At 38.4% G+C, this 23,599-nt stretch overlaps 1 protein-coding gene across 1 annotated transcript in view; it reads left to right on the forward strand.

The window, feature by feature from the left end:
- Positions 1 to 8,648: 8,648 nt before the first annotated feature.
- Positions 8,649 to 23,599, forward strand: part of LOC129720284 (PR domain zinc finger protein 1) — a 149,961-nt gene continuing 135,010 nt past the window's right edge. Inside the window, exon 1 of the mRNA XM_055671742.1 lies at positions 8,649 to 9,948. The gene's annotated coding sequence lies outside the window, so the exon portion shown is untranslated. The remainder of the gene's footprint in view (positions 9,949 to 23,599) is intronic.

Below are 23,599 nucleotides of genomic sequence, written 5' to 3' on the forward strand. Positions count from 1 at the left end.
TTGACATATCAATTTTTGGCAGCACTTTGAATGTTGCTGTGCCTGGCAATTTCAATGTTTTTTATGTACGAAAATCACCATTTCAAGCTTAACTTTAAACACCTGTAACTCCCTCAATTTTGATCTGATTTCAATTTTGATCTTGTTTCATTTTGAAAGGAAACTTATTTAACTTTTTTTCAGTTTTCATAGTTTATCAAAAATGCAACCAATTTTCAAACCAAGTTCAAAACATGTTGCCGGAAAGCCAAAAAATATGTATTTCCGAAATCATGCGTACCGTACAGTCTCGTGAACAGTTCGGAACGATCGGATAATCAAAAGCTTATGAGAAATTTTCTGTGCTTTTCAAATTTTCCTGTCCCGTTTTGCATCTCGCCGCTCCAAGTGCTAAATAATTATTAATCACAAATCCGTAAAATGGGAAAAAAATAAAACGAACGTAGTTTGATATGTAATCTCTTATTTTTCCTTGAAAGGCCTATCTAAGACATTCAATTTTCCATTCAAAGATTTCGAATCGGTCAAACGGCTCAAAAGTTTTTGGAAAAAGGTTTGTCTATTTTTGGCAACCCTAATTCAAAAAGAAACACCCTAGAACCAAACAAAATAAGATGGATAAAGAACAAGTGTTCCAATATTGAGCATGATCTGAGCAAAAAATAACTCTGTTAATAAAAACCTAAATTAATCCACCTATCGGTCAGACTCAGCCTTTCTCATTCAAACTTATTATTTGTAAAAATAGATTTACATTAATGCTTAAATCCAAAAAGGTATATTCACTCTTTGGGTTCTAAAATATTGATGTTGTAATTAAAGTATAAAATATGAAATTTGACGTAATGTTAGTGCTTCAGAAATAGCGAAATATAAGAAATGACTCTTAATTTCGAACAACTTAATCACGAGCGATACCGGGAACGTTCAAATAGTACGATACCACATTTAAATCATGTTGAGGCCATTTATATTGATCAAAGCAGCTATAGTATTGAATAGTCTTTGAATTTCTTTTCTTTACAAAACTTTTGAACAGTATATCAATTTTTTATGAAGTTTGTTATTTGTAAGTTTGAGAGATGACTCGTTTGTATGACACTAGTTATGTTCAAATAAGTCGTGTAATTCTTGAGATAATAGACTTTCGTTGTTTTACAAATTAAAACATAACGGTTGCTTAAGTTTGATAACAATCAAATGAAAAGGGGACGTATGGGAAGCCAAACTTTGAAACCAAGTGTTCAATCATAATTCATCAGTTAACCCTTAACTATCTCGTTCATTCGATATCAATATTGTTCAAATCTGTTGTGTAGTTTCTAAGATAATGAAGTTTAGTGATTTGTTTATGATTGATATGTTTCTTTTCATAGCTGGATTTCCCTTTTTTAAACATAACAGGAAAAGTAATAATCCGTTCGCAAAAAAAGTCATTAGAGTCTTATGGGGCAACAAGACTTTCCATATGACACTGATTTTATGAAAATCGGTCCAGCCATCTCTGAGAAACATGAGTGAGATTAAACAGTCTCTAGAACACGTTTCTTTCTGTAACTTCTGAACCATATATTCAATCTTCATAAAATTCAAAAGTTGAGGGTTTTTAGGTAGCCCGCTCATTTGGAACCAATTTTGTTCAAATCGGTTGTGTAGTTTCTGAGATATTGATGTTTAGTGATTTTTACATTTTGATACATAACCTCTAAACTAGAAATCAGATTACAATAAAATTCAATAGAGTCTTATAGGGCAACTAGACCTTTCATTTGCAATTGATTTCATTGAAATCGATTCAGCCATCTCTGAGAAAATCGAGTGAGATTGGGAGAGCGTTACACACACACATACAGAAAATGCTCAGCTCGTCGAACTGAGTCGAGTGGTATACGACATTCGGCCCTTTTGAGCACTTTTATACCTTTAGTTTTTGCAGTGATTGCTATACCTTTCTATGAGAAAGGCAAAAAGTGAAATATTAAAAATGACTTTTAATTTCACTTCAATCCCGAGTAAGGCCGCAAACATTGAAATAGTACAAACATTGAAATAGTATAGTATAGAAAATTTGAATGATGTTGAGGCCACATATTTTGATTGAGCTATAGTTTTAAACAGTCTGCGGATTTCGTTTCTTTCTATAACTTTCAAACCACATGTTTAAACATTATGAAATTCATTGTTTAAGGGTTTGAAAGACCATTTATTTGAATTCGAATATGTTCATAGCTTCTGAGATATAAGAGCGTTTTTCACATTCTGACGCAGCGCCAAAACTAAAAGTTTGATTACAATGAAATTCAATAGCTACCTAAGCGGCAAATAGACCCTTCATTTGACACCAAGATAGAAAGAATAGGTCAGACCATCTCTGAGAAAAGTGAGTGCGAAAGAAAGGTGCACATACACACGTACACACCCACACACAAACATATACACCTATGCATGCATATATGCAGAAAATGCTCGATTCGTCGAACTGAGTTGAGTAGTATATGACATTCGGCCATTTTAATCATTTTTCTTCCTTTTAATTAGCCAGTGGTCGTTAGGAGAAAGTCAATATGTTTACTTGCATTATGTGATTTCACATTTTTATGAACAACGGACACAGTTGCAATCCGATTGCAATGAAATTCAATAGCAACCTATGGGGAAACTAGACCTTTCATTTGACACTAATTTTGTGAAAATCGGTTCAGCCATCACTGAGAAAAATGAGTGAGTTTAAACAACCTCAGGATAACTTTTCTTTACATAACTTTTGAACCATATGTTCAATCATAACGAAATTCAACAGTTAAAGATTCTGGAAACAGCCCAATCATTTGAAACCAGTTTTATTGAAATCGGTTGTGTGGTTTCTGAGATATTGATGTTTCGTGATTTTTACATTTTGATACATAACCTCTAAACTAAAAATCCGATTACAATGAAATTCAATAGCAACCTATGGCGCAACTAGACCTTTCATTTGCAATTAATTATATGGAAATCGGTCCAGCCATCTCTGAGAAAAGTGAGTGAGTAAAAAAAGTTGCACACACACACACACACATACACACATACATACATACATACATACAGAAAATGCTCAGTTCGTCGAAAGGGGTCGAGTGGTATATGACATTCGGCCATTGGGACCACTTTTATACCTTCGGTTTTTCCAGTGATTGCTATACCTTTCTAGGAGAAAGGCAAAAAGGTTTAGCGGCATTTTAGGTGAATAAAATTTTCTGACATCAGAAGTGAATTCAGCACCCCAAAATTGGCGGGATACAAGTAACCTTAGCGGATATCGGGTAACCAACCCCGGTGGAAACTTTGGTCGTATGCTGACTGGGAAGGGTGAACGTACGCGGCTGTTTCCTCATGTTAGGGGCGACGTACAACAGCGTCTGATCCGGAGCGGGCGGCTGAATCATGCAACGGCAGCCCGTCGTGAGACTAGGTATCGCAGCCCTAGTAAGGCAGCATACTGAATGTTAAATACTACGAACAATCCAGATATAAATACGGAACGGAATAATCGGCATGGACCTAGGCAAACGAAAAAGGACAACGATTATTGGAAACTCGGTACTTAGAATGTAAGGACTCTACTCGAACCGGCACGCGCAAGTATCCTGGCTAGAGAGCTGCGGAAGGTGAATGTGGAGGTTGCAGCTATCCAAGAGGTGCGGTGGCCGAAATCGGGAGAACGCGAATTCCGAGCAGTTGATCCTATTGCGGACACTTCGTTTAAGTACCACATCTACTATAGCGGCGGCGTGAAAGCAGAAAGAGAAGTCGGTTTCGTGCTAATTGGAAAACAGATGAAGCGTGTCATAGATGGAGACCGATCAGTGACCGTATATGCGTGTTGAAAATAAAGGGCAAATTCTTCAACTACAGCTTCCAATCTACTACGAACGACAATGACCTGAGGCTTGTTCATTTCGCTGCAGCTAGGGGTATGGCTATCTCTAGCACTTATTTTTCACGCCGGAATATACGTAAGCACACCTGGATGCACCCGAATTGAGAGCTTTGACGTTCTGATTGATGGACGGCACTTTTCATACGTTACAGATGTGAGGTCGTTTCAGAGGACCGAACGTTGACTCGGATCACTATCTCGTAGTAGCCAGAATCCGCGCCCGGCTGTCCAACGTGCTGAAATCCAAGGCAACGAGGAGGATGCAGTTGAACATCCAGCGGCTATCAACTGAAGGAGTGGCTGCAGAGTACTCGCAGGAAGTTGATGAACGGATTGAGGAAAGAGTTGAAGGGAACCTGAATGAACAGTGGAGGCACATCCACAGTTCGATCAGCACTACAGCGCGAAAAGTTTTGGGTACAACTGCGGCAGCTGCGCCCAATGAGTTGTTTGACGCTGAGTGCCAGCGAGTAACGGAGGAGAAGAACCGCGCCAGGGGTCACATGTTGGCCACGGCTGTGACTTGCAGAGCATGGGTAGATATCGAGATGCTAGAGCCGCTGAAAAAAGACTCCATCGCCGGAAGAAACGACACCATTGGGAGCGTATTCTTGCGGAGGCGGAAGGTTGATTCTCCAGGCACGATGCGAGGAGCTTCTACAAGAAGGTCAACGGAATCAGGAATCGAAACGTGTCAGCCCCTGTCATGTGCAACGATAGGGAGGGGAACCTGATAACCGATAAAACAGAGGTGGCCAGGCGTTGGAAGAAACACTTCAGTGTGCTGTTGAACGGTGAGGGAAACAGTGGAGTCGAAAGGAGCAGGATGACTATTGAGAATGATGGTCAAGCTGTTTATCCACCATCCATGGACGAGGTGAAGAAAGCAGTGGAAGAGCTGAGAAACTGCAAGGCAGCCGGGAAGGACAGCATTCCCACCGAACTCTTCAAAGTCGGGAGCGAAAATCTGTATCGTGCCTTCCATCGGATCATGCTGAGAGTGTGGTCTGATGAAGAATTGCCCTCGGACTGGTTGGAGGGTCTCATATGCCCGATCTACAAAAAAGGACATCGCCTGGACTGTAGCAGCCGTTGCAGGAGACCTTTGTTGGCGAGTACCAATGCGGTTTTCGAGGGGGACGCTCCACGACGGACCAAATGTTTACCTTCCGACAAATCCTCGATAAATTTCGAGAATACAACTTGCAGACGCACCATCTGTTCATAGACTTCAAGGCAGCGTACGATTCAGTCAAGAGAAATGAGTTATGGTAGATTATGATTAAACATGGCTTCCCAACAAAGCTGATTAGGCTGATACGTGCCACCCTTGAAGGTTCTACATCAAGCGTCAGGATAGCCGGTGAGATATCGGACTCGTTCGTGATGTTAGATGGTTTGAAGCAGGGTGACGGGCTGTCGAACTTATTGTTCAACATCGCATTGGAAGGTGCTATACGGAGGGCTGGTGTGCAGAGAAGCGGCACCATAATTACGAAGTCGCACATGCTTCTCGGTTTTGCGGACGATATCGACATCATTGGTATCAACCGTAGAGCTGTGGAAGAGGCCTTGGGACCCTCAGGACGGAACCTGCGAGATTAGGGCTTGTCATAAACTCGGCCAAAACGAAATACATGGTGGCTGGCAGAGTGCGTGGTAGTCCGTCGGAGGTTGGTGCTGCGGTGGTGCTAGATGGGGAAACATTTGAAGTAGTCGACGAATTTATTTACCTGGGAACATTTGTGACATGTGACAACGAGGTTAGCCGTGAGATAAAGAGGCGGATAGCAGCCGCAAACAGGGCCTTTTACGGATTACGTAACCAGCTAAGGTCCCGCAGTCTGCAAATCCGTACTAAACTTGCACTCTATAAAACACTGATTCTTCCGGTGGCTCTCTACGGCCATGAATCATGGACGCTGAAAGAGGCTGATCGGCGAGCTCTTGGTGTTTTCGAGCGTAGGATTTTGCGTTCAATCCTTGGCGGCAAACTAGAAAATGGTGTTTGGCGCATACGCATGAACCATGAAGTGTACCAGGCATACAAATCGGCGGATATAGTTAAGCGGATAAAACACGGCAGGCTTCAGTGGGCTGGGCATGTAGCGAGAATGCCGGATGAGCGTCAAGCGAAGGCTATATTTAGCAGGAAACCCGATAGAGGTCGTCGACTTCGAGGTAGACCCCGCACTCGTTGGATTCGTGCTGTCGACGAGGATTGGCACTGCGGTGCACCTATCACAGCAAGGCATGAAATTTTATGTTAGGTAGGATTAAGTAGCTCAAGGAAAGGATAGAGAAGTACATAAAACCCAAAAATGCCATACTTTTTAAGATAAAGCACCTGTCCATTTCTTCCTACTACCCTACCGTTTTTACTTGCTGCTGTTTATATAGTTCTGGGTTTTTTAACTCTTGCATGAATATTACATAGTTTGTCATTAAAATTATTCACACTAACCTACTCCAATTTTTTTGCTCTATTTTGTGAGGTCAGCTCTTATGAAAAGCGGAATGTTTTATTTTTGCATAAATTTTTATTGGCTGTGTTTCATACGAAAATAGGAAGGAATTGATGACATAACCTTCTACTCTGCTAGAAGAATACCCTCAAGAATTGAAAGAGAGATCAATCAACATTCAAAATTTATGGTCTAAAATATATTGGAAAACAGACAAAAGATAATGAAAGCTTGAGTTGATGAAAAGTTATAGTGAATCTGGCAGATATTTATTAACTGGAAATTTTAGGATTAAGCTTTTAGTTTGGCTGAATCGCTTTAAAAAACAGAATTTCATCTCTCGATCTCTATCTTTTCTTATTTTTTGTAAGCTTCTCGCTATTCTTCTCTTTCTCGTTCATATGAAGTTTTCGAAATTACATTATGGATAATTGAATTAAATTTTGTCTGCCACGGTGTCGACGTTTGCTCTAGTACTCATTGAATAACTGCCAATTCCTGATTTGCTTCATGGAAATCAAATATATTTCGTATTCTCAGTTGCAGAATTAGAGAGCTTTATGCATGAAAACTGAATATTCTGTTCCTGTGTGAGATTTTTTTCCAAAGAGGTAATAATTATGTATGAGTACACAAGTATGTGTTCGTGTGTGTACAGAAATCTTATGTGAAATTTGAGGACAATGGTTTTTTTGGATATGCATGCTGCTGTTTCTTGTATGATTAGTTCAAAGTAGGCAACAAAGTAATATAATGTGTATTCTCTACGATTGAGAAATAATAATAATCCCGAATGAAATCACCATAAATATGTTGCTTTACCTTTGGTTTCAAACTTGACGTAATAGTGTCGACGATTTGGAAAAAAATCAAAGCAATGTTTGAGAGCTTGTTCTGGTGGAAAGTATATAGAAGGAAAAATTTGTGTTTTACCAATAATTAGTAAGTCATCGCACACATGTTAGAATTTTGTACGAGCTTGCTTTTGCTAGGACGACTCCAACATTAACCTATCAATCTAGTCCCGTTGTGATGCAAAATCACTGCACTCGTATTGACAGCATTTTTTCCCATTTCCAGAGTGATCGCTCATGCTGTTCTGACTAGCGTATTGCGACCAAGCATCGCATGCCAGAACATTAAATCATACGCTCACAATAGTCAGTTTTGGTTGGGCGCCTCTGGGACTTTTTAATCTAATTTAATCTATAACATCATAGCCACAAACAATAACCACCATGGCCCCTCGTCAGAGCAGAGCAGTGGCACATTCTAGCACATGATCCCGCGCCCAACCGCGAAACAAAACCATCCATTGAACTCCCGCGACGACAATGACGGCGTCCAAACGACACCAACAGTATGCACCGAATCTCTAGCGATCCCCCAGGCAGCAGCGGCGCGAGACACGAGGCGGAAGAGGAAAGAACCGTAACATAACAATGGATTTTGTAATACCTGATACCCCTTTCCCCCTGTCGCACAGCATCGCGCTTGAATGAAAAAGGTTGACCTCGACACGACGCACAGGTAATTCCCATGAACTTCATATCCCCCAACGCGAACGCGGCACCGCAATGCCGCAAGTGTGAAGTTCGTGTTTATGGGCCAGGAAATAAGCCGAACGAAACGAGCGAGCGGGATCTCACGCAACACCAAATTCTACCTGTGTATGGCATCTACCTCTAGGGCGGACGAAAGCGGAGGAAGAAAGGACGGGAAAAAGTGCTATGCAATAGCAGCATAAACTTCGATCGTCGGTCGCTCGGTCGGTCGGTTGGTACCGTTATTCCTTGCGAGGATGAATGTATGGATAGTGGGTTTGGCGTAGTTGGGGGAATGGAGGAGGACGAGGAACGCACATCCACATGCACATAATGATCATCACATTCTCTCAGTGATCCTCGCTCGATGAGTTTTGTACTCTGAGTGATTGCGCTTCCTTCTCCTACTTTGGCTGCCGCACAATCGATCGGGTGTCGGTGTTAGTATTTGTTCTAGCAGTAAGCTTCTGCTTTTGGTTTGTATCGTTTTTACACCTGGATCACAGGTGTATCAACGCGTTTTGAGCTGACTCTCTTGGTGGATTGGTGGATGTGTGTGCGTACGGAGAGCTTTCGAAGAGTTCTAGATCGGTCCGGGTGTTACACAATTCGGTTTCGGTGTTGGTGAGTTTCCCGAGCCAAGTGGAGGGGGAAGCACCTTGACCGTCAAACCGTACGGTTTCCAGAGAGTAAACAGTGATTTTCCGTATCTTCCTCGATTTAGTTGCGCCGAAGACAATTCACGAGACGGACGTATCCCTGTTTGTTCCTGCAGAGGCGTTTCGTTGCATTATCAGATTTTGGTTTGAATCGCTGCCGGAGAATTCTGAGTGCCTGCCGCAGTGAGACCGAGGCGAGCCGATCGTGAAGCTTTTGGGGTGAGACACCAAACTTACTTACAGCGTGAGTCACCGGGAGAATTACATAAGCTGGATCGGGTTGTGCTGCGACTTGTTGTTGCCCCATTCGATCGGTGACGGCACGCGAAGAAGAACAAATCCCGCATTCTGTGCTTTTCGTGATAAACAAAGTGACAAACCTGCAACGGTTGGAAAACTGTGCGCGCGATTGTGAAGGCGCGTAGTTTTATTTTGAAAAATTAAGAAGAAGATACAAAAATCAATGAAACCTGATAACAAATCGAGTGATCAAGTGTGATAGAGTATTCAAACTGGTGATATCGGATAAGATCGAACGATCTTAACTTCGAGTGAACGTCAAATCTCATGGTAAAAGTTGTGCAATCAATCAACGAAGGGATTTAAACGCGAAAGTGAGAAGGAAGAAACGAACCTGAAAGCAATCAAAACTGTCAACAACGACTGAAATCGAGGGACATCAACGAACTTCAACCAATCATCGAAGGGAAATACGACGCAATGCTTCGGTTTGCCGCAATTGGATGAATGAATTGAACAAATGCGCAAAAATGACTAAAGCTGTTGGTGAACAACAAAAACAGTGTATTTGATATTGATCGACGAGGAAAACCATCGAGAAAACAAGTTTAACAGGAATCAAGTGATCCCGAGGAATTAATTGCCAAAGTGAGCGGGATGGATTGAGCGTTTGCAGTGGAAGAGAGATAGAAAAACCGGGAAGAATTTGCGACTTTTGTGCTCCAGCTTTGGTGTGTTTTGTGCTCATGTGGTTGGTGTTGGGTGTCTAGCAGCAAACAGTGATCCAACGGGAACTGGTGTGTGACTTGGAGAGCGGGATTGCTCTTCCCAACAGCAAACGCGAAATATAAGATATCCGAGGTGATTTGAATAAGCTAGAACGCAATTATTTTGCCACGTTCCAGAACCGACAGTGTGACAGACGTGTGTTGAGCCCCAAAGTTGCACTTGTGGGTGTGTGTCCGTACAGTTCATGTGATCGCAAAAATTAGCAATCCCTTCGGTGAGGTGTTAGAAGCGTCATCTTATAACCATCCTCCTTCACCATGGAGACCTAATTAACGCACATCTACTAGATATACACTCTGCTGAAGGATTATAGCGAGCACCGCTTCGTGAAGGTAAGTCGCGCTTAGCGTTGTAACAACTTGGGGCATAATGGGAGAGCTCACAAGAAAAGCAATCGTCGTCATCAGCGGGCGGCAGATTCTAGGTTTCGCAGTGAGGCCTTCAGGGTCATCTCAAGAGCATCTCGCACAACTTACACAAGTTTTCTGCGTTGAATGTCGATGTTCTGATAGTATGTCAGCCCTCGCACTAGTGTGGCCACGATATTTCGCGCTCAAACTGATAAGTAGTGGTTTAAATATTGCTGCTTACTTGTCCCATTGCCAATTTAATAAGTTCCTTCCGTCAATGGGACACGACGGCGGAGATGTTTGATTATGAAATCGCGAAGCGCAACCCAGGAGCTTCAAAACAAACACGGTTCTCACGGCAATCAGTGCGATCTCATTTACCGCAGTCGTAGGTAGACTGGTTGGGAATAGCAAAAACCATTGGCCGGTGAGCGATTGAGTGACCGGGAGGGCTGATAAAAACTGGGTCACACTTATAGAGGGGTCGTTGAACTGCCACTGCTGATGCGCGATATGCACTTTTGCGGTGGTGTTGGTGAGAGCAGTGATTGGAGCAAATCATGCTGTGGTATTGGTAACAGCGCAGTGTCTTTCTTTTGAAAATATATTAAAAATTCTTCAATTATTGAAACCATCGAAAATTCGTTCAAATAAATTGCAAATAAACTGCAACCAGTAACTCATATGTGGGTCATGAGCTCCCGAGGTCGATGAACTTTTCCGACTGTGAACGATAGATCGGTAATGCAGACTGCATTACCCGAAGGTGGACCGAACGTGAGTGCTTATGATAACTAGAAACTAGGAAAGCGCACGAGAGACAAAAGAAGAAAGAGAGAAAAAGAAAAAGAGAGACGGATTGTGATGGGAACTGGTGACCGACTTCAAACACGAAGAGATTGTTCGAGAAACTCATTGAAGTGTACGTCTTTCGAGAGAGATCCTTACTTTGACTACAATATGAGCTCTCTACACGACTTTGCATTTTGAAGCAGTGGTTTTTAATGAAAATTTTTTATGTTTTAAAATTTAATAGTTATTCTCACTACCAAACTCAGTAGGAGCTCAGTAGGAGAGAGCTAGCAAATTTAGAATTTCGAGATAATTTATGGAGTTTCCGATTTTTTTTCTCGTAAGCCCGAAATTCTCTTGTAAATGTTTGGTCAATAGCTTCACTCACAATAATATTTGAGTTGTTAGTTATTTTATTTTAGCATTTATTAAATATTCATATATATTACTCCCAAATTTCGCTATATCATCTACAAGCATTTTTTTATTTTATCCACTGGTCCACAAAAGCGAAAAATAGCTTTTTAATTATTCCTGTGAAATTTTGTGCCTGTAGCCAGTGTAGAATTTCGTTAACTTACGTCAAAGTGTCGCATAGTAACTAATCACCGGGTGCGTCGCTTCAACATTATGTTTACAAGAATACTCATTTGAGTCTCAGAAAAATGTTGGTGGCCAGGGGCACCAAAATTTACAGAAAAGCTAAAATGTTTCATTTTTTCTCAGTTTGAGCTTGGAGCCACACCTATGTTGACCAGTGTTATCCTTCTATCCTAGAAATATGTTTGTGAAGTTGTCCATTTTTAGCTTAATTATGACATACAACAGTTTGAATTTTGATTGGGCTCCCAAGTTCAGTACTCTCCTACATATACATACATACATTTTATATTTTATTACAAAAGTTCACATCAATGGACAACGTAATTCTAATTCCATAACAAAAAAAAAATACATACATACATTACAAATCTGTTGAAGGTGAGTGTGTAATCAGTTTTTGCGAGCTTGTATTTGTCATCTCTGATTGCATCATTCACATGTAGGAGACGCTTCGAGCGTAGAGGTGAAAATGGTGAAGCTAATGGAAGTTTGCTTTGATTTTGTGATACATTTGCACTAATTTTGTTTAGTTTAGGGTGAAACATTGACTTCAAAACTTTAATTACTGATTTTTCGAATCATAAGGTGTATAATACAAATATATATTGGTTTTTGGCTAGTCATGAATCCAGTCGTCTTGGGATTAATATTTGAACTATACTTATGAATAATATTGCGGTTTTTATTCTGACAAACATAATTCATACGTTCAAAAACAAAATTTCAAGTCCGCCATGGTGATAGCAAAAATTACATTGCAGCGCAGTGCGAAAAAGTTTATAATTTTGTACAATGTGTTGCGGAGTGCGAATAGCGCTATCATGAAGCAACGGAGAAACCATCTTTCTAACATAATCATAGACGACATAAAAACACGCTTTTTGAATAAATGTTACTTCAAAATTTATGTAATGTTTTATTTTCTGTAGTGTTCGAGAATAACAATTATATCTCATTAAAAATGAAAAACACACTGTGGATTGCCAACAATAAATAGAGAATAAGAAAATGTGTTTTCACTGCTATTTTAGACTACAATACTTTGACATCGCTTGGAAAAAACCTCTTATCATTTCAGATGAAAAATAAATTAAATATTCATAATCAAGTCTAGAATATTCTGAAACTTCGTGCTTCTCAAAAAGTCAGCTCTCACAAACAAGCGTTCCTCAAGGAAGCAACATAGAACTGTTGTTGTTCCTACTGGAATCTAAACGGTATCTATCGTTTTTCTTTCTGTCACCTTCACTGTTGGGTTTTAATTCTATCCGTTGATATGTATATTACATTTTGAACAGTGATTCATGAGATCGCATTTGAAGACTATCTTTGATAAAATAAAACATTATATCGCTTGGCCTCATTCAGCAAGGTTGTAAATCATCACTCGTGAAACTTTTTTTCGCAAGCTGATAGCTCATTCAAAAAGCATACCTTTGAACAAGTTTGTACGACGAACTTCATGGTCGCGATGAATTGCTGGAATGTGTTTTTGCGGCTCCGGTGTATGAGTACGAGTAATACTCTCTTCGACAAAATGATAGTACGGCTAAAGAACTTCAAGTTTGTCATACAAAGTGGTACAAAATTGTGCTTTCTAAATGAGCGATTAGCTTGCGAAAAAAATGAGCCCAAGTGATAATTTACAACCTTGCCATTCAGTCATCCGTAAAAATTTTTTGCCTAGTTTAGACTCGGTATTCTTATAATTTTTTGCATAATTTTCGTGTTATTTCTCAAAAAACTTCTGAGTCATTTTTGCTTGTTTTTAGTCTTTTGAGGTATGTACCGTCTTCGTATTAGACTTGTTATTTTTGTATCATTGTTGTTCCACAAGTTCACGATTTCTTGTTGTTTTTTGTCATTAATGTGTATATTTTATTATTTTCCTTTTCTTTTGTGTTTTCGTCTCACACCATGTTTTAACTTGTGCCGATTTTCACCATCATGTGTGTGACGTTTTTGCTTAATATCTTTGTTGTTTTTGTATCGTTTCGGTCTTACTTCTTTTCTTTTTGTACAATTTTTGTGTCAGTTTCTGTGTCATTGGTGTGTCGTCTTAAAGACCTTCTTTTGATAAGTTTGTTTTCGTATCTTGTTGTTTTACGGAAATGTTACTAATAGGTATTACCCAAAAATGAATCAGAAATAACACGAAAATTAATATAAAAACATTACGTAGGCAATTCACTGATTGAGCGTCAACCAGAAATTTGCGTTACTTATTGTGACATATGATGGAAAGAGGGGGGAGTTGAATTGTTGAGAAAGTTACATAGCTGTGATATTTTTTTTGAAATTGAAAATTTTGCATGGGATGGTCAGGGGGAGAGTCATATTTAACGACACTAACTGTTGCATAGAGAAGGAAGAGATCTGACGTCTTGATTTTTAGCGTAACGTAGTTTATTTACGACGCCTTTCGCGTCAATTCGATCAGCTTTTAGCAGGTTTTACTTAGAACCCAAAAAAAAACATTTTTTAGATATAAAAATTAGTTGTTTAAAACTATTCTAAATACTACAAGTTATACAGCCCTAGAAGTTGTATGAAATAGTGACGTAGGACTAAATGTATACATTATACGCTGCGATGAACTGTTCATAGGCAACACTACCTTTTTATATTTGATGGTCGTTATTGTAAGAATAACGATGCCAGAATACATGAAAATTTCACACTAGTACTGGTTGTGAAAATTCTCATAACTCTTATTATTCTGAAAAGAACTGATTCCATAATATTCAGCTCGAAATGTGTGCTGATGATCGCACCACCACCGGTAGCATTGAATATTTTGTTGGCCGCGCATGAAATTTGCTCTCCGCTGTGCCCTCCAGTAGCTGTACCAGCAAAATATTCTGCAGCGTACGATGGTGACTGTTGCTGCCGTATGCAAAATAAAGGTAACGTTTTCCGCAGTGCCTGTAAGTTGATTTGTATGCAGCTCTCGTTTCTCAATGTCGCGTACCTCTAACAGCTATACTCCACTCGCTATTGTGTGACAAACTAGACTGAAGCTGAATTTTCTACACGCAGTCTTTTGTATCGAGTTCAGCGTAGATTTTTGCCATGAGGGCGTGGCCACGCAGCTTAGAGAAAGACAAACGGAACAAAACACTTTGTTGAGTCAGAATATGTAGGCAGTGGAATTTATTCCGTCCATGTTATTGTTATCCATGCTCGGGAAACAAGGGATTAACAAGGAAAATGAATGGGAAAGCTTGACCTTGGAACTTTTCTCCTTTTTTCACCATTAAGCAGTAAAGCAACAATGTTAAACATTATATCAAACAATTGTTAAAGATTTTTGACATTTTTTAATCAATTGATAGATTTAGTGGAATGTTTGTAGAGGCATTAATGCCGCCAGTTTAGTTTTTAAAGCATATTCGTTCACGTCAATGGTTATTGAAAAGACTTTGTCTTATGCCATGTATTGTAAATAAATAAAAAAAAATAAATAAATAAATTTTATCTATCCACCGACGTATAAATGACTAAGATGCATTGAGTCGTTCGCTTGCTGTAATCGTTTGAAATCTGACGCAATATTTGCCAGTGTCATTTTCAAATTTACAAAATGTAATCTAGTATAGAAAACAAAGACATAGTCCTACGTCAATAAATTAAATTGGCGCTCTTAATGAAAAAAAGGTTTTCTAACAATTTCACATTTTCTACTTCTGAACTCACATGCGTCTAATCAACTCAATGACAAGAGGTAGGTAGGGAAAAGTTGCCGAGGGATAAAATTTCATTTGAAATTATTGAAAAAATTGACTTTGGATACTACACTGGAAATATAATTTCTGTAGTCTGTCTACGTCTGTGAAGTATTTGCAACGTGAAACGGTCACGAAGAACTTTTCTTAGTTGATTTGAGCTTCCTATTTATGTAGTTTTAGGCAACTATATCTATTTAAAATACCTAAATTAAAAAATATCTTAAATGAATATTTTTCAAATAACTTTATTTAAGACATTTTTTCCGGTATAGGATTTTATATTATTATTTATGCATTTTTTTTTATTTAATTTGTTTATTTATTTTACTTATTTTATTTTATTTATAGTATTGTTTTTCAATATTTTTAAATAAGTATTCCGACACTTTTCTAAAGTTATCCGTTAGCTACTTTTTTCTATCGAAAATTATCGATATAACTATTTATAAAAAAGTTAAAAAAATTGCAGGTCGTTTCAAATGTTAGTCGACATGAAAAATTCTCTAATTTATTATTGCCCACGCACCCACAAAGTTTATTTGTACACAGGGCCGGATTTAAACGGTGGAGGGCCCGGGGCAAATTTGTTTGCGAGGCCCTCTTTTCTTAAAACATTTACAGGTAACGTTCTGGATGGTGACGAGCAAAAAAAAAAAAAGGTCGCCTCACGACTAGGGGGGCCCCTTGAATCGGGAGGCCCGGGGCATTTGCCCCCTTTGCCCCCCCTCAAATCCGGGCCTGTTTGTACATAAAATCAGAGATAAAAAAGTACATTTTATGTTAAAACAACTGATTACAGCATTGTTTTGCTAAGCAATTTGTCGCAAATTGTTTCTGAAAGTTTGAACGGAAAACTCCTAATTTTATGTCTTTCAATGTTAAGATCTTGGCTAAGGATTCACTATGTTTATACAAAATTCTTAAAATGATTTAACGGATTCTAAATCTGAAACAATTCATTATACGATGTTTCTTAGGAATTGCATACTGACACTGACAGTCACCCTGTTATGAATGTTAGTTGCAGTTCAATAAAATCTTTTAAGAACAATAGATAACTTTTTGTTCTTTCTATATAATGTCAAGGTTTTGCATACAGAATGTTAAGTGAAACCCGAATTGAATTAAAACATCGTTTAGATGACGATCATTCATTTCTCAACTAACCCCAGCACCATCTGGTGTAATCTTCCCGCCTGGTCTATTATCCAAACAGCAGCGCCATATCACGCGCGTTTGTCAAACTGTGAATCTACTATACTACTGCTGTAGGACTGAAGCAACAATAGAGACTGTGTCGAATCTTTTTTGTGACGATGGAACTATAATTTTGTCGATCTTAGAAAAATACAATTTTTAAAATTGAACCAAATTAAAATCCAATACCAAAGTGACACGTGCAACTTTTTGATTTAGGAGATCAAATCGATTTATATCACAGAAGATTAATATAATGGTCGCAGTAGTACAAATCTTACAAAAAAAACATATCGATTTTGGCTTAAAAATCGAAAATGTCCCAGAGTAATGAGATTGACCCCCAATGCCGCCATTTGGCGGGCTTCAGTTGAAGTTTTGAAAAGCTTCAATAAATACTTAAAAAGTGTTTATAATGGTTCATAGTGATTTTACCAAAGCCCGTCTAGAAATTAACTTGGGCACTAGAGCTTTAAAAATATTTTTGACCATTTTACCATTTTGCATAAGATTATTTAGAAAATATTTGATTACTTTAGCAAAAAAAAACTATTTTATTGAAGGTACAGAAACTGTTTGAATAATGGGGGCAGATGCATACCCCCCCCCCTTTCCAAGTCAGGAACATGATCAGCGATGCTCGGTTGGAAAACAAAGTGATTTTTTGCCACCTTCCAGTTCGCCGGTGAATATTGGGGCCCTCTTGAGCAGTTTCATTGGCATCTCAGGTAGGAAAGATACGGCAAGAATTTTTCTCGCGGAGCGCGAAGATAATTCACAAATTGCTTATAAAGAGGGCCCTCCTGAAATATCTGCCTCAGGCCTTCCTACACGCAAATCCGGCCACGATTGAAGGTGTGAACAATTTTCAGTCTTTCCTGAGAAATTATTTCGTTTTGTTCCTGTTAGAAAAAAACTTTCAAATCCTATCTTCGATTTCTATACAAGACAAATAATTTGAATGTAGCTGATTTCGATCCGTGGTATTCTGAATGTCTCATTAACAAATGATCATAATATGAGCTTGAAGATTTTCATTTGTGATACAAATATCAAAACGTTTCTTTTTTGCGGAAAGTTTAGTTATGGTTCAATTATTTACTAATGTTTATTCAGAATTTATAATGCGTGCTCTGCCACAAACGGTGACATATCAGCACTATTACACTTTATTATCATTCGATTACTTTATTTGCATGTTTTAATCTTGAACAGCCCACATGTTCAAGGCTGAGACCAAAGCCACTCATGTCCTACATTTTCAAAATTTCATCTCTTGCTTCATCTTTTTCCAAAAAAATTAAACAAAACTCAGCGATTAGTTTTAAGTTCGAAATAAAACTACTTAACAATATTTTCAAACACCGCTCATAATTCAGAAATAAAATCAACTAAAATTCTGCTGGTGAAACATTGAGGAAATAGATACATAAACATAATAATTTACATGATTTACATGAAAAACCACAAATGCGCAAAAGTTCATATACAAATATAAGATTTATTATCTTCGGAGCAAAAAGGCTGGACATTTTCTATATATTGTTTCTTTGACTGAACAATCAATTGATGTCAAGCAGTTTTCTAAGCAATAACAAATAGAGATTATTTTTTTATACGATTTTTTATGGTTTTGATAAGTTTAGTAGGGAAATTAGAGAGATCTGGGGAACCTAAAGGAATTCGGTGAAATATCAAGCTTCATACAAACGACTAATGAATTACTACCTTTTTTTACTTGAATTGGAGCTGTATTAAATATGGTTTTGGTTTGCTCAATTTTGAATATGAGCATTGTTTTTGACTTTTGTTTTCTTTAAATTATAATCGTTTTATTTTCATTGATAGTTTAGAACAAAATATTTGAAAATAAGATAAAAAATCGAACACGAACATGTGGTAGTTATCTAATTGAAGCACAGTGAAACTAACCTTGTTGTTGAAGTAAACGAAGTAAACCATGAGCAAGTGTAAAAATTAGCAATATGGCTCAAACCACTGTCAGTTGATCTCTAGTGATAAACACAAACATCGTTCAAAAATAACACATCGACATAGCAACTCAGGAAACATCAAAGAAAACAGAACAAATCATGATTTCGAAACAATTTTGCAATACTTGTTAAAACATGTTGTTGGTTTTATTTGTCAAATCATTACAGCAGTATTTCGATGATTCAAATATGACTAACACCTCAAAATTATCATCAGTCATTACCAAATGGATCATTCTTTCAAGTCTCAGAAAAATGTACCCTGATCCATCACTGCTAAAATTAAAAATGACACCCGAAACAAAGTGCCCATGTCCAGGCCCAGCACAGCTTGGCAAGCTGGAAGCATGGTTCCCCTCCCGAAACAACTTGTTCTGCAAGTACCAAACAAATTGACTTTTGTTTCACTCCAACAGCCCAAGGAGCATGTACTGATCTCACCACAGTTCCACGGCGTTTCTCTTAGTTTGAAATGTACACCACCCAAAGCAAAACAAGCCGGGAAATAAAAGGTTCAATAACCGCACGAATCATTTGAAACGTACAGGTTAGCACGTATGACTCAAAAAAAAAAGCGCAAGTTACCCACTCTTATCCCCGCAAAACGCACACATGAGCCGTCGAATAATACAAAAAAAATATCGAAAATCGAAAACACGAAAACAAGTCAACAACCATTCCATCCCGAATTCTGTTTGGATATCCACTTAATATCCACCTTCCAGCGCACCGCCGCCGCTCGCTGTTTGCCCGCTATCGTTTGCTATCATCATCGGTTCTGTATGTGTGTGAGAACCGGTGAAAAATAAACACGATCTCCTGCCCGGCCACTTCAGCAAACCACGCAGCAGAGGCAGAGGCAAGTGCTCTCGTCCGTCTCCTTGTCCGCCCATCAACACGCTGCTGCTGCTGTTCTGTTCAGTTTACCCTTTATCCCTGTTTCGCACTGTTTCATAATTGAATCTTAAAGGTTCATCATCTCACCCACCTCAGCTCTCCCCCCTCCAGCCGTTTTATAGTATCGTCACCATTTCTTGTTTTTCATTACTTAATTTTGTCTGTGGCCGGGCAGTGCATGAAACCGTTCGAATATTCACTTTATTGTCTGTTTATGATTGCGATTAACTTTAGCGTTTGTTTTGGAAAATCAAAATAAGTTTTTAAGTCAATTTTTTCATTTTTTCTGAAAATTTTTTTTTTCTCAAATATAATGACAAAAACGGAAGTATTTGATATATGAAAGCTTCTGTATAACGATCAAGAGAAAAAATATTGTATGATGCAGTGGCGTAACCAGGAATTATATCTGAGGTGAAATGGGCTAAAACCTCAAGAAGTAAAAAAATTAATTGGACTTTAATTACTTTCACTCAATTCTAACATGTATCAAACATGGCGGAAGTGACATAAATGATTACAAATATGCCAGAAGGGATTGTAAAGGTAAAATTTGAGAATAAGAATTAAAAACGAACACCGAAACAATTAAATCCTGGATAATCGAGTCCGACCTGAAACAGTTAAGGAGTGTACCGAAAAGTAGTTGTAATTGTTTCTTATGTGAAATTTTTCAAAGAACACGATGAAATTATCAAATTTAAAATCAAAACGGCTGCATTTGCCGAAAAATGAAAATTTAGTTTTCAAATACAAAAATAATTTATCTGGCAACACCTCCGGTCAAAACACATATTTTTTCCTGGATTCCTTGGTTTATTTTCTTCAAAAGATCTATCAGTGTTTTTCGGACAACTTACATCTATGAATTGTAAGAAAAAAGAGCTTTTTGACAAAAATTGCGTGACTTTGCAATAAAGAGGGGGGTCCTAAAGAGCGGGGGGTATTCCAATCGACACCAAAATTGGGATTTTTCCAAAGAACAATTCCCCCAACTTTGAACAAAATCTGTGATGGTCGTGTCCAAGTGGCATGTACACTTCGTATGGAATGACCCATATTTAATTTTTTTCAGCTTTACTTTCGAATAGTACAGAGAGAAAGACGTTTTCTCGCGGACTTGATTGTCATTACCTGACCAAACTATGATTTACAGAATTTTGTAGCTAAACAAGTAGGTTCAAAGACCACGAGTCGCACTTAGTTTGAAATAACCCGAAAAAACCGGTTTCTATTCTTATGAATACCGAAATATCGGTTTTTGAAAAGTCGGTAAGACTAACCACCCTAAACTGGATGCGTTTTGAAACGCCATTGAAATCATAATCGCTTAAGCGGGGGCTTGGCATGGTTGGTAACGTCTCCGCCAACCACGCTCGAGTCCTGGGTTCGAATCCCACCGCCGACATAGATGTCGATGGTTGTGAGGTGGTCTCTGGGATCACGCCTTCCATCGCATGAGGGAGCAAAGCCGTTGGCACCGGTCCGTTAATCAACGGGTCGTTAGTTAGGGTCCTGGGTAATGTCGCCTCCCTGGGCGTCGGTGATTGGCACACAACAGTGGCGGCACTAGACCGATGGAAAATAAGCGAGAATAAAAAAAAATTACATAATCGCTTATCTGTGCTATCCCCGACAGTGGGAATAAGGTATTCTCCTGATAGCGCAGTTGAAAGCTGTTTCCACACTGAAAATTTGACGGCCCATAGATTTTGATTGCCAGCATCCCAAAGCGTTTGTGCCTTGTCAAAATACGGCAGTTTTTCATTGGAGAAAGTGCCAGCCGATGATCCTACTATTGATGCTGCCATTACCTCACAAAGTCAGCATTTTACTACAGGAAGCACCGCTGCACCCACCGCTAAGCCGCTGCTACCACTACCGCTGCAGCTGGAGCTGCCACTCTAGTTGCTGACACCCGCCAACGCTGCTGCTACCACCCGTTACCCCTGCTGCTGTTCAATTAGGACCGTCCTAGTCGCCATCCACTAGTAATATGATTCATTCAAGTAGAAGCAGACTCTTACATAGTCCAAATAGTACATTCCAGGATTACTATGTGTATAATTCGGTCGACCATGCTCGGGAAAGCAAACACTAAGTGACCAATCAGAGGTCGAAATCTGCGTTTTAGCAAGGCGTGATAATTTCAATAGTGCAATAGTTCAAATAATCCAATTACAATTCTGCATAAGGGGGGATGCAATCAATGCTGTTAGAACGGAAAAAATCCATTGAAAACTAACCGACTAATGAGCACTTGAAATTGGACATATTTTTTCCCCTTTTTCCGTTTGTAGATTTTAATTCTACGTCCTTATGCAGCAGAACATCCTGAGAGACGTATTTATACGTCAAAAACTTATATTTGGGTGATTCCATCTCATGTCAACGATCTTCTCAGATTTCGCTCAAGCTTCGAGGTATTGTTCATATAAGCCTATGAGGTCACTATGCAAAAATCCCAACTTTGCACAGGGTTTTATTTTGCTGATTTCGTGCGCAAAATTAATAGCGTCTTCAAATTTGATTTTAGTGATATACTTTATTCGGGAAAGTTTCTATGTATTTCATTGTGCTTCTTTTAAAATGTACGATTTAGTGATTAATTCACCTAGAAGTGATATGAAAAATTTATTTTTACAGGACAGTGAGATAGACAGCTAGTGTCTTCGAAAAAGTTGTGGCAAAAAGTTTTACTAGCAACTTTGTTGAAGGTATTGGATTTCTATCTCTTATGTTAAAAAAGGTATATGATGATGATGATGATGATGATGATGATGGTCCCGCCTCTTACCCCTACAAAGATTTGAGGTAGACGATTTATCTATTAGATAATTAGTTATTACTTCAATTAAACCAGAAAGCAAAAAAAAACGGACTGGTTTTGTCAGTACAGATATAAAATCCTCCATAATATTCCAATGCTTAAACGGCAGTATTACTGAATAAAAAAAAAATTTAAACACAAATTTCTAAGCCGTTCTACGACCAAGATTACCAAGTTCTAATTATTTTACTTCTTTCAATCAATTGAACATTATTCACATCTGAATTAAGCCAACACCCAATCTAGCCCACAGCCAAATTGCTACAGTCCAAACAAGGCCATTCCCGCCGAACTCAGCAAGCAAAGCACAGGTAAACCGTGAACTTAACATGAGACTCATGAGGATGTCCCCACCTAGGGAAGTCTAGAAAATTTCCAACCCGAAAAAGTCCCAGAACAGCTAGGAATTTCAACGTCCAAAGACAATCAAAAGTGTCATAATTTTCCCGAGTAATCCGACGTATGTCCAGAACTACTTATAAGTTTATTGTGTCACAAAAACTCAATTTTCATAACATACATCAGCATAATACATCTGTTTGTATGTAAATAAAAAAAAAACCTTTATTTTTCAAAATGTCATATATTAATTTAAGAAAGGTAGTCAATTATATCTGTGTAACGCGCGCGATTCTCAAAACCTTTGTAGACTTCTCATTTATTTTTTTTACTACTACATTAAATACCAAATCCATCATTATCATCGGGGCGAACATAATAGTTTTTACAATGCTTAAATAAATACTAAAAAGCTCTTACAGCAAAAGTCCACATAAAATCATCCGTTATGAAAACTTCGTCAATTTAGTGCGTGAATTGTAAAACATTTCTGTTGAGCTGCCTAGAAAAACAGCTTTGACGTGTGAAATACATTGTCTCTTGAACTCAAATAGCGTTGCTGCACGTTTGACCTGTGTAGGCATCGAATTGAACACTTTAATTCCTTTAAAAAATAATGAATTCTGCGAAGCTCCAAAAACAAAATTTGGTGTTCGAATTTCTGTCGCGTTTCTAGTATTGTATCTATGAATATCACTTCCTCTCACAATTCGATCACACAAATATCGAGGCAGCAATCCGTTAACTATTTTAAAAATGAACACCATCGTCATGAACACAATTCGCTGCTTCACAGATAACCATTGCAAGGCATCCAACATCAAGGCCGAGGAAGTGAATCTACTACATCTCAAAATAAACCGCATAACTTTATTCTACAAACGCTGTAACATCGATATTTGAGTTTCATTTGCCAAAAATAAAATGGAAGAGCAAAAGTCCAAGTGGGGAGAGATGATTGATTTGTAGAGATGAATCTTGCTAAAAGTACTCAACTCTTTATTCAAACGACAGAGAATTCCATATTTTTTGGCAATTTTCTTGATGACATTGTCAATATGAATATTGAACTTAAGTTTGTCATCAATAGTCACGCCAAGATATTTCATCTCTCGTACGCGTTCAAGTGTCTCGCTGTAAATTTCCACAGAGACATTTTCAGTAACACGGTTGCGCGAAATAACCATAAATTTAGTTTTACTTATATTCAGTTTTAGTTGTTTGAATTTCAACCATCTACTCAGCGAACACCA

The sequence above is a fragment of the Wyeomyia smithii genome, chromosome 2 (genome assembly GCF_029784165.1).
Source record: "Wyeomyia smithii strain HCP4-BCI-WySm-NY-G18 chromosome 2, ASM2978416v1, whole genome shotgun sequence".
In the NCBI taxonomy this organism is placed as follows: Eukaryota; Metazoa; Arthropoda; class Insecta; order Diptera; family Culicidae; genus Wyeomyia; species Wyeomyia smithii.